We start from the raw sequence: 10,738 nt of genomic DNA, 5'->3' as shown, positions 1-10,738 counted from the left end.
ATCTCCCCATCAGTCTGTAAGTACTCTTGATGATATCTTGAAATGTCGTTTTTGGCTGATAACTTTTTTGGGGCCATAAGTCATATACAGTGCATTCACAAAGTTTTCAGACCCCTTGAATTTTCCACATTTTGTGACTTTACAGCCTTATACTAAAAGTGGTGCAGTGGTCAAGGCACTGCATCGCAGCGCTAGCTGTGCCACCAGAGATTATGGGTTCGAGCCCAGGCTCTGTTGCAGCTGGCCGCGACCGGGAGGCTCATGGAGCGGCGCACAATTAGGGAGGGCTTGGCCGGCAGGGATATCCTCGTCTCATCGCGCACTAGCGACTCCTGGTCTCCAGGTGTATGGTGTTTCCTCCGGCACATTGGTGCGGCTGGCTTCCGGGTTGGATGTGCATTGTGTCAAGAAGCAGTATGGCTTGGTTGGGTTGTGTTTTGGAGGACGCATGGCTCTCGACCTTCGCTTCTCCCGAGTCCGTACGGGAGTTGCAGCGATGAGACAAGACTGTAACTACCAATTGGATACCACGAAATTGGGGGGAAAAAGGGGTAAAAAAATAAATATGTTTTTTTCCTCATCAATCTAATCACAATGACAAAATGAAAACAGGTTTGTAGATATTTTTGGAAATACCCTATTTACATAAGTATTCAGACCATTTGCTATGGGACTCGAAATTGAGCTCAGGTGCATCCTGTTTCCAGTGATCCTCCTTGAGATGTTTCTACAACTTGATTGGAGTCCTCCCGTGGTAAATTAAATTGATTGGACATGATTTGGAAAGGCACACACCTGTCATATAACGTCCCACAGTTGACAGTGCATGTCAGAGCAAAAACCAAGCCACAAGGAAGGAATTACAAATAGAGCTCAAAGACAGGATTGTGTCGAGGTACAGATCTGGGGAAGGGTACCGAAAAGAAAATATGCAGCATTGAAATTCCCCAAGAACACAGTGGCCTCCATCCTTCTTAAATGGAAGAAGTTTGGAACCACCAAGACTCTTCCTAGAGCTGGCCACCTGGCCAAACTGTGCAAATCGGGGAGACGGGCCTTGGTCAGGGAGGTGACCAACGTCCCGATGGTCACTCTGACAGAGCTCCAGTGTTCCTCTGTGGAGATGGTGAGAACCTTGCAGAAGGACAACCATCTCTGCAGCATTCCACTAATCAGGTCTTTATGGAAGAGTCGCCAGACGGAAGCCACTCCTCTGTAAAAGGCACATGACAGTCAGCGTGGAGTTTTCCAAAAGACACCTAAAGACTGTCAGGCCATAAGCAAGAAGATTGGTCTGATGAAACCAAGATTGAACTATTTGGCCTGAATGCCAAGGGTCATGTCTGGAGGAAACCTGGCACCATCCCTACGGAGAAGCATGGTGGTGGCAGCATTATGCTGTCGGGATGTTTTTTAGCGGCAGGGACTGGGAGACTAAGTCAGGATCGATGGAAAGATGAACGGAGCAAAGTACAGAGAAATCATTGATGAAAACCTGCTCCAGAGCTCTCAGGACCTCAGACTGGGGCGAAGGTTCACTTTCCAACAGGACAATGACCCTAAGCACACAGGCAAGACAATGCAGGAGTGGCTTCGGGACAAGTCTCTGAATGTCCTTGAATGTTCCAGGCAGAGCCCGAACTTGAACCCGATCAAACATCTCTGGAGAGACCTGAAAATAGTTGTGCAGCGATGCTCCCCATCCAACCTGACAGAATTTGAGAGGATCTGCAGAGAAAAATGGGAGAAAATCCCCATATACAGGTGTGCCAAGCTTGTAGCGTCATACCCAAGAAGAATCGAGGCTGTAATCACTGCCAAAGGGGCTTCAACAGAGTACTGAGTAAAGGGTCTGAATACTTATGTAAATGTGATATTTCAGTTTTTCTTTATTTATTAACTTTGCATAACAAAATGTGGAAAAAGTGAAGGGGTCTGAATACTTTCCGAATGCACTGTACGTCTTATCCAGTGCTTAATTTGTAAATTGGTAGTTGCCGGAATAAAAAGTGAGCACAATAGGAGGGTGACCTGGGAAGCTATGAGGTACTAGAAAGCATGAAAAATCAATTCTCCTTTATATTAGTACAACATTTGCATCATATCATTGCATTTGCATATGTAGTGGCATTTATTTAATTAATTAAATTATTTCACCTTTATTTAACCAGGTAGGCTAGTTGAGAACAAGTTCTCATTTACAACTGCGACCTGGCCAAGATGAAGCAAAGCAGTTCGACACATACAACAACACAGAGTTACACATGGAATAAACAAACATACAGTCAATAACACAATAGAAAAATACGTCTATTTACAATGTGAGCAAATGAGGTGAGATAAGGGAGGTAAAGGCAAAAAAGGCCATGGTGGTGAAGTAAATACAATATAGCAAGTAAAACACTGGAATGGTAGATTTGCAGTGGAAGAATGTGCAAAGTAGAGATAGAATTAATGGGGTGCAAAGGAGCAAAATAAATAAATAAATACATACAGTAGGGGGAGAGGTAGTTGTTTGGGCTAAATTATAGATGGGCTATGTACAGGTGTGTAACAGTATAACTTTACGTCGTCCCCTCGCCCCGACACGGGCGCGAACCAGGGACCCTCTGCACACATCAACAACTGACACCCACGAAGCGTCGTTACCCATCGCTCCACAAAAGCCGCGGCCCTTGCAGAGCAAGGGGCAACCCTAGTTAATGTCTCAGAGCAAGTGACGTAACTGATTGAAATGCTACTAGCGCGCACCCGCTAACTAGCTAGCCTAGCCATTTCACATCCGTTACACTCACCCCCCTTTCAACCTCCTTTTCCGCAGCAACCAGTGATCCGGGTCAACAGCATCAATGTAACAGTATAACTTTAAACCGTCCCCTCGCCCCGACACGGGCGCGAACCAGGGACCCTCTGCACACATCAACAACAGTCAACCACGAAGCATCGTTACCCATCGCTCCACAAAGGCCGCGGCCCTTGCAGAGCAAGGGGCAACCCTACTTAAAGTCTCAGAGCAAGTGACGTAACTGATTGAAATGCTACTAGCGCGTACCCGCTAACTAGCTAGCCATTTCACATCCGTTACAGGTGCAGTGATCTGTGAGCTGCTCTGACAGCTGGTGCTTAAAGCTAGTGAGGGAGATAAGTGTTTCCAGTTTCAGAGATTTTTGTAGTTCGTTCCAGTCATTGGCAGCACTGAACTGGAAGGAGAGTCCAAAGGAAGAATTGGTTTTGGGGGTGACCAGAGAGATATACCTGCTGGAGTGCGTGCTACAGGTGGGTGCTGCTATGGTGACCAGCGAGCTGAGATAAGGGGGGACTTTACCTAGCAGGGTCTTGTAGATGAGCAGTAGAGCAGTAGAGTAGAGGCATTAAAGAAGTTGCACACATGGGGAAACATTTTTGTGGCCTGGGAAAATGTTTGTCTTGTATAAATGCATTTCATGCAATTCTACATCCTTTTACATGACTGAAAACTTTGGCATAATCTTTTTTAATGCTGCGTTCAAAACAACTGGGATCTCGGAATTCGGAACTGGGAAATCTTCAACTTCCGACTTCAGTGCATTCAAGACAACTGGGAACTCTGAAAAAAACTAGCACCTACTGAGCAAATTGATGTTGAACGGTCATCCAACTCGGAATTCCAAGTCTGGAACTCAGGCCTTTTTCTGAAGCTTCGACTTTCAGCCTTGAAGATCACCGTTGTCATGATTTCCTTTGACCTCGTTTTTTTCTGAGATCCTAGTTGTCTTGAAGGCACCATAATAATGCACAAATGATGGAAATGACAGGATATTTTGACACTGAGTAACTGAGAATCTGAGGTAAATAAAAACGGCCTTGTTTGAATCCATCAATAGCCTAGGCCTAGGTGTGTGGAGACTCATATTGTGGGCTAAATAAAATATTTTTTCATGCCACAAGAGCTACTGGATCCGGCCACATAGGTTCCGGAATGAAACAGTCCAAAACCGAGAGGGAATGAAGCACTGGTCTTAATGTATAATTTAACATTTTGTTTTGAGCTGTGTTTTAGCTGTTACACTAGGGCCTGCAGTCATAAAACGTCTCAGAGTGCTGATCTAGGATCAGGTCCCCTGTCTTATTTATTATGATCTAAAAGGCTGAACGTTTTATTTGTTTAAACATTTATCAGTAGAGTATACCAGTAATACCAAGATGCATTTCTGCCTAAGGATCCCGGATTTTAATTCAATAGGTTCAAAGTTTGGTTTATTTGTCATATGTATAAAAATATATTGAAATACTTATACAATACATCAACTAATGCAGGCCTAAGCTACGGTCAAAGTATATATGTGTGTTTAATTCATAAAGGGCATCTTAACTGACTGATATTATCTCATAGAACAAACAATAAGATCAAATCAAATGTATTTGTCACATGCGCCGAATACAGTGAAATGCTTACTTACAAGCCCTTAACCAACAATGCAGTTTTAAGCACAAAATTGTGGTAAGAAAGTATTTATTAAATAAACTGAAGTAAACAATAATAAAAAATAGAAAAAGGTATATGATGTTTTAACCTCTGACCTTATTTCCGGCATTCATCCCAAAACCCTATTCTTTCCCCATTACTTTTCCCCACCGGACTGGCTGAATGAACCAGAGGTAAGTAACTTCTAGTGTTTAGGACTTTAAACTGTTGAGCTCTGTTATGTATATTGATGAGAAATGGATGAACCAGAGGTATGTAACTTCTAGTGTTTAGGACTTTAAACTGTTGAGCTCTGTTATGTATATTGATGATACATGGGATGGATTTGGCTTCTGCTCTTTTTCCATTTCCAGATTTTTTAGAACATGTTGCTGATCTTTTCAATGGGATTTTACCATTATTAATAGTCCTACTCTTCAGTGACTAATACGGATAATATTGATAACAGCTTTTCAATATTTTCAACTCTTGGAATAAGTTGCTCCTTATGTGTTTAATAATGTACTTTGTATTGCTGTCAGACATTATTACTCAATGGCCTGTTATTAACATTTTATATTACGTGATACTATATGCTTCAGTGTCATGATATCACTTGTTTTATCATCAAATTATTCATTATTGCCTATTTTAGATCATTAATTACATGTTTATCTTTGAGGTTTTTACAGTGTGGTTTAGTGTCAATACATTATAAGCATCATGTTAAATAAGCAAGAAATACACATTTAATTGTGTTTGAAAATATTACAGCTCAGCCTGCCATTCTTTACTGTAGGTTAACTTGAAAAATGAAAAAAGCTTTAACCTTTGAAGTCTTAACATTCTGTTTACCCCCTTGTCCTATGAGTAAAAAATTACCCACCTTCACTAAATCCCTAAAATAAAGCAGCTTCATTTAATTTTAAACCGCAAATCTATTTTGCATGAAGAAACAACCTGTCATTCATCACAAACTTTGTGAATATGTGGGTTTTCCCTCTTCACAATGCAGAAACACTGGATTTAATCAGCGGACACCGCTTGTTTTTATTACAACACACCTGTAATAATTGTTTTCTTTACTAAAGTAGAGGTTTATTATTATTATTGCTGAATGTACTGTATAGGTGTAAAAAAAAAATTTGCAAGAGAGAGCACTTGTATAGCCTAAGAAAGTAGCAGAAATTTGCAGAAAGTAGTTTTGAATGCATTTTATTGTACAATGAGGAATTCAACCACAAAATGCTAGTATTCTCCCATTTTTTTAACCATTGCCCCCACCCACAAGGTGTATAAACAACAACAATAAATAAGAATAAAATAAGATAATAGATACAAAACAAAAACGTGAAGAACATAAATCAACTCTAATTAGCAAATGTGTAGGACAGTATGCAAGTGTGTGTGCATGGACTTTGCAGATGTATTTCTCACATGTGCAGCACATAGTATTTGTTTTACAGTCCTTCTTTGGTGGCAGAATTGGCATCTCCTCCTCTTGCCTGCCCCAGCTGCAGCCTCAGGTGGATCAGGTCAAGATTCAGACCCTGAACAGCTTTCACAAGCACTGCAGAGGCTGCTGTGCGGGGACTGGGAGACTAAGTCAGGATCGATGGAAAGATGAACGGAGCAAAGTACAGAGAAATCACTGCAGCACTGCAGAGGCTGCTGTGCGGGGGAGGCGCTCCCTTCTTTGAATGTGTGGGGTTACAAGTGCCTTTCCCAGCAGCTCCAGGAACACCCTCCTGTTGTTCCGCTTATCAGGTATCCAGGTAGGGTTGATCTTGTTCCAAATCACAAAGGCATTGTATGAGGACACATCAATGATATTATGGAAAATGACCAGGGGCCAGCGGTCAGTCATCCTCATGCAGCTGTAAGATCCAATCACCTTGTCCAGGTTGTCCATGACTCCTTTGTTGTGGTTGTAGTCCAGGATGATGGCTGGCTTCCTGTCCTCATGATCACTGATTACAGCTGTTTTGTGCAGTGTGCTCAGGAGGACCACATTCTTGTTCGACTTTGGGAGGTAAGAAACTAGAGTGGTGGTGGGGGTGAAGGCAAACTTTGATGAGAAGGCCTCTCTCCCCCTTGTTGCGAGGTGTGCAGGGGGGAGCTCAGGCTTGTTCTTTCTAACTGTGCCAACCATGGTGGTCTTCCTCTTCAGGAGCTGCTGGCTGAGTTCAACCAGTAGCACACATAATCTCAATTTCTCATTGTGTGTGTGTGTGTGTGTGTGTGTGTGTGTGTGTGTGTGTGTGTGTGTGTGTGTGTGTGTGTGTGTGTGTGTGTGTGTGTGTGTGTGTGTGTGTGTGTGTGTGTCTTTGTGGTGTGTTAATGATTTTATAACTGCCTGGTCAAAAATGACCCTAAGACAATCTTTGTACCCTGGTGGTGTACAGCTTTCATGGAAATATGAACAAAGGTGATGTTTCACTTTTCTAACATTGGGGTCACTCTTAGAAAAGTAATCAAATTTCAAGTTGAAACAATATAATTTAGGGGGTTTTCTCTGCTGTTAAACATAGTGGCGGGTCATTTTTTACCCTTAATAAGACCACACAAGTTTAAACATGTATTCCACGGTACAGTAGACAGTTATTATAATCTTGTATTACATTGTTGGTTGTCAAGCATGTAAATGTGTTGTTGAGGAAGGACGCCATCTGCGTCAGCTTCTTGGTCCCTGACATAGAGTTGGATAGAGTGCGCATCTTTGCCATGATTATGTTTTCAGGTGAGTAACAACTTTTTTAATGAATAACATATAACTTCAATCGTTCATGTAATAACATACCAAAATCAATGTTTTATGTGCCATTATGTACCCAGCATGAGACACATGGCTCTGCCATGTTGAGCCTGAAGGAAGGTCCAGTTTTTAACAAGTGACAATTAACATTTGATCATTAGTTGATCAAAATGTATCTATGTTCATACATTCTGAATAAGCCTGCAGTGACACCCGTTTTGACAGAGTTTGGTGAAGACACAGGCAAAGATAAGATTGCAACACAGGAAACCTCTCTTCCTGTGTTTGTTCTTGCTGACTTCTTTAAAACCAACACTGTTGAGTAACTCGTTGAGAGGTCAAACTTTCAAACACATGTTACATTTTCCTTATTCAGTTAATCAGTCTGACATGTCTAAAATAGGCATATTTAATGTATTAGTGGTGATTGACATGAATGATATGTCTAAATAGCATGCAGAAATCAAACATTCATAATAATAGTTCTCATCAATTGTTCTCACAGGGCAGCCTAGTGGTTAGAGCGTTGGACTTGTAACTGAAAGGTTGCAAGGTCAAATCCCCGAGCGGACAAGGTAAAAATCTGTTATTCTGCCCCTGAACAAGGCATTAACCAACTGTTCCTAGGCTGTCATTGAAACAAAAGAATAAAAAAAATTGTTCTTAACTGACTTGCCTAGTTAAATAAAGGTATAAAAAAAATTAAACAGCCCCTTGGACAGCCTTGAGGATAAAAACATATTACCTCTGAACCACATTATATGAAGGGGGTTGTAATGTGGTCTGTGTGTAGATTGTGTAGAGGAGTCAGGGGCAGGTCGATGTCACTGGCTTTCTAGCCTTCACCGATCTACATTTCTTTTTCCATTTGTTTTGTCTGTATTGTACACACCTGGTTCCCATTACATTTTAATGATTTACCTATTTAACCCTCTAAGAACCATCATGGTTTTGTACGTGTATATTGTTGTCAGTTGTCTCGTTTATTTGATTCTGGATTTTCATTCTCCTTGTTGGAAGATTATTTTTGAGTAAAGTGAGTAATAATCATCTCTGTGTCCTGCGCTTGACTCCGCCTTACTCACATCACCTAGACTCTGACATTACTCAAAATAGACAAATAATATACAATAAAGCGAGCCCACATACCGGACCATCTTACATACAAACAATTACTCACAAACAAACATGGGGGAACAGAGGGTTAAATAATGAAGAAGTAATTGGGGGATTGAAACCAGGTGTGTAAGACAAAGACAAAACAAATGCAAAATGAAAAAGGGATCAGCGATGGTTAGAAGGCCGGTGACGTCGATCGCCGAACGCAGTCTGAACAAGGAGAGGGACCGACTTCGGCGGAAGACAGGGGTATACCTTTATGAAACCAGTCATAACACCTTCATTAGTGTTCCAGAACTGTTCATTACAACTGTCATAACACATTTATTTGACATCATTGAATTTTCTAATTAAAAGTCCCTTTTGAATAGCTCTTTATTTATCAGCACATCGGAAATGCTTATTATTACTGTCATAGTACCCAACCTAGCTGACATGCTATTTACGCAACAGTCTGGGAACACTGGGTAATCCTCAGAGCATTACCCAGGTAGCATTAGAAATTAAGGCTACAATGGCAGAAGGGGTTGGAACCACATCTGTGTGTAAATAGTGTATTTCATAAACTTTAACGAGCTGTACTTGATGATTGAGCTTGTTTGGTGCAATGGAACAAACAGAATATTTCAAAGGTGCAAAAAACATTCAGCTGGCACTCCAGGCGGGCTCAAGCGTTTGCTTGTTTGTTCTCAAAATATTTGAACGATATAAAATTCTATTTGAGCCCAGGTCTAGATAACACCAGTGTAATTGGTATCATTTTAGCACCTTAAGTAACCTTGCCTGAAAACGGAAAACTTGCATTAGCTCCACAAGCTAACACATTGGCTTTTGCTCAGCAGAGTCTTAACCAGTCAGTAACACCAGCAACCATCTGGCTCAATCCCACCATGTTCTACTACTAAAGAAATGTGTCATACTGTCATGAAAACAGGACTTTTATTTTGAAGTTTACATAGGAATGATGTATAAATATGCTGTCAAGGTTATTATGAATGGTACTGCAACATTCATGAAGGGGTTATGAATGATTTCCTGAAGGTGTAATGAATGCATTGTGTATCCCCACTTCTTATGAAGTGTCCCTTAAACGCACATAATTGCACAGTACATACCCCTACATACAGTCTCAACATGTATTACAAACACACACACACATGCACACACTCACAGGCACACAGTCATGTGACAAAATAAAACACACATACTCCGGTAACATTTGTATTTTTTTTATATAAAAGTCTATTGTACAATGGGAAAGTGTATTTCTGCTGTCACAGTACCCAACCCTATGACACATCAAACACAGAACAGAATAGGAGCAGAACAGAGTCAGTCTCGTCCTTGGAGCAGTTTAGGGGCAAAGTGTCTTAATCATGGCCACCAAGGCATTAGGGGATGGAACCTGAAAAGTAATGTAGGTGTTGAAAAAACCTGTCTGAGACCTGAACACTTGTGTAAGCTCCCTAAGCTAATGTGTATGCTTACTACGTGTAGCAGGGTAACACAGTCTTGTGGCCTGCAGGAGACCGAGGTTAGAAACCAGTTTGTCACATTGGTGCCTGGACAGGCACAGTCAGGTCCCAAATGAATGGCACCCTTGATAAAGATGAGCAAAAACAGACTGTATGAACTAAATAATACAAATACTGAGCTATATTGTCTGGTCACTTTGGTGTTTGAAAATGATAGTATTTAATATTAACACAAAGCTCAAAGAAAGAGATGAATTCATCTTTCACAAAAATGTCATCAAACTTTGAAAGTGCAGTCGCAAAAACCATCAAGCGCTATGATGAAACTGGCTCTAATGAGGACCGTCACAGGAAAGGAAGACCCAGAGTTACTTCTGCTGCAGAGGATAAGTTCATTAGAGTTAACTGCACCTCAGATTGCAGCCCAAATAAATGCTTCACGGAGTTCAAGTAAGACACATCTCAACATTAACTGTTCAGAGGAGACTGCGTAAATCAGGCCTTCATGGTCAAATTGCTGTCAAGAAACCACTATTAAAGGACACCAACAAGAAGAAGAGACTTGATTGGGCAAAGAAACACGAGCAATGGACATCAGACCGGTGGAAATCTGTCCTTTGGTTTGATGAGTCCAAATCTTAGATTTTTTGGTTCCAACAGCTGTGCCTTTGTGAGATGCAGAGGAGGTGAACGGTTGATCTCTGCATGTGTGGTTAACCACTGGGAAGCATGGAGGAGGAGGTGTGATGGTGTGGGGGTCCTTTGCTGGTGACACTGTCAGTGATGTATCTAGAATTCAAGGCACACTTAACCAGCATGGCTACCACAGCATTCTGCAGTGATACGCCATCCCATCTGGTTCGCGTATTTTGTTTTTCAGCAGGACAATGACCCAACACACCTCCAGTCTGTGTAAGGGCTATTTGACCAAGGAGAGTTATGGAG

The sequence above is a fragment of the Salvelinus fontinalis genome, chromosome 10 (genome assembly GCF_029448725.1).
Source record: "Salvelinus fontinalis isolate EN_2023a chromosome 10, ASM2944872v1, whole genome shotgun sequence".
Lineage (NCBI taxonomy): Eukaryota > Metazoa > Chordata > Actinopteri > Salmoniformes > Salmonidae > Salvelinus > Salvelinus fontinalis.
The sequence above is the reverse complement of the archived record's forward strand: the minus strand, read 5'-3'. Positions refer to the sequence as shown.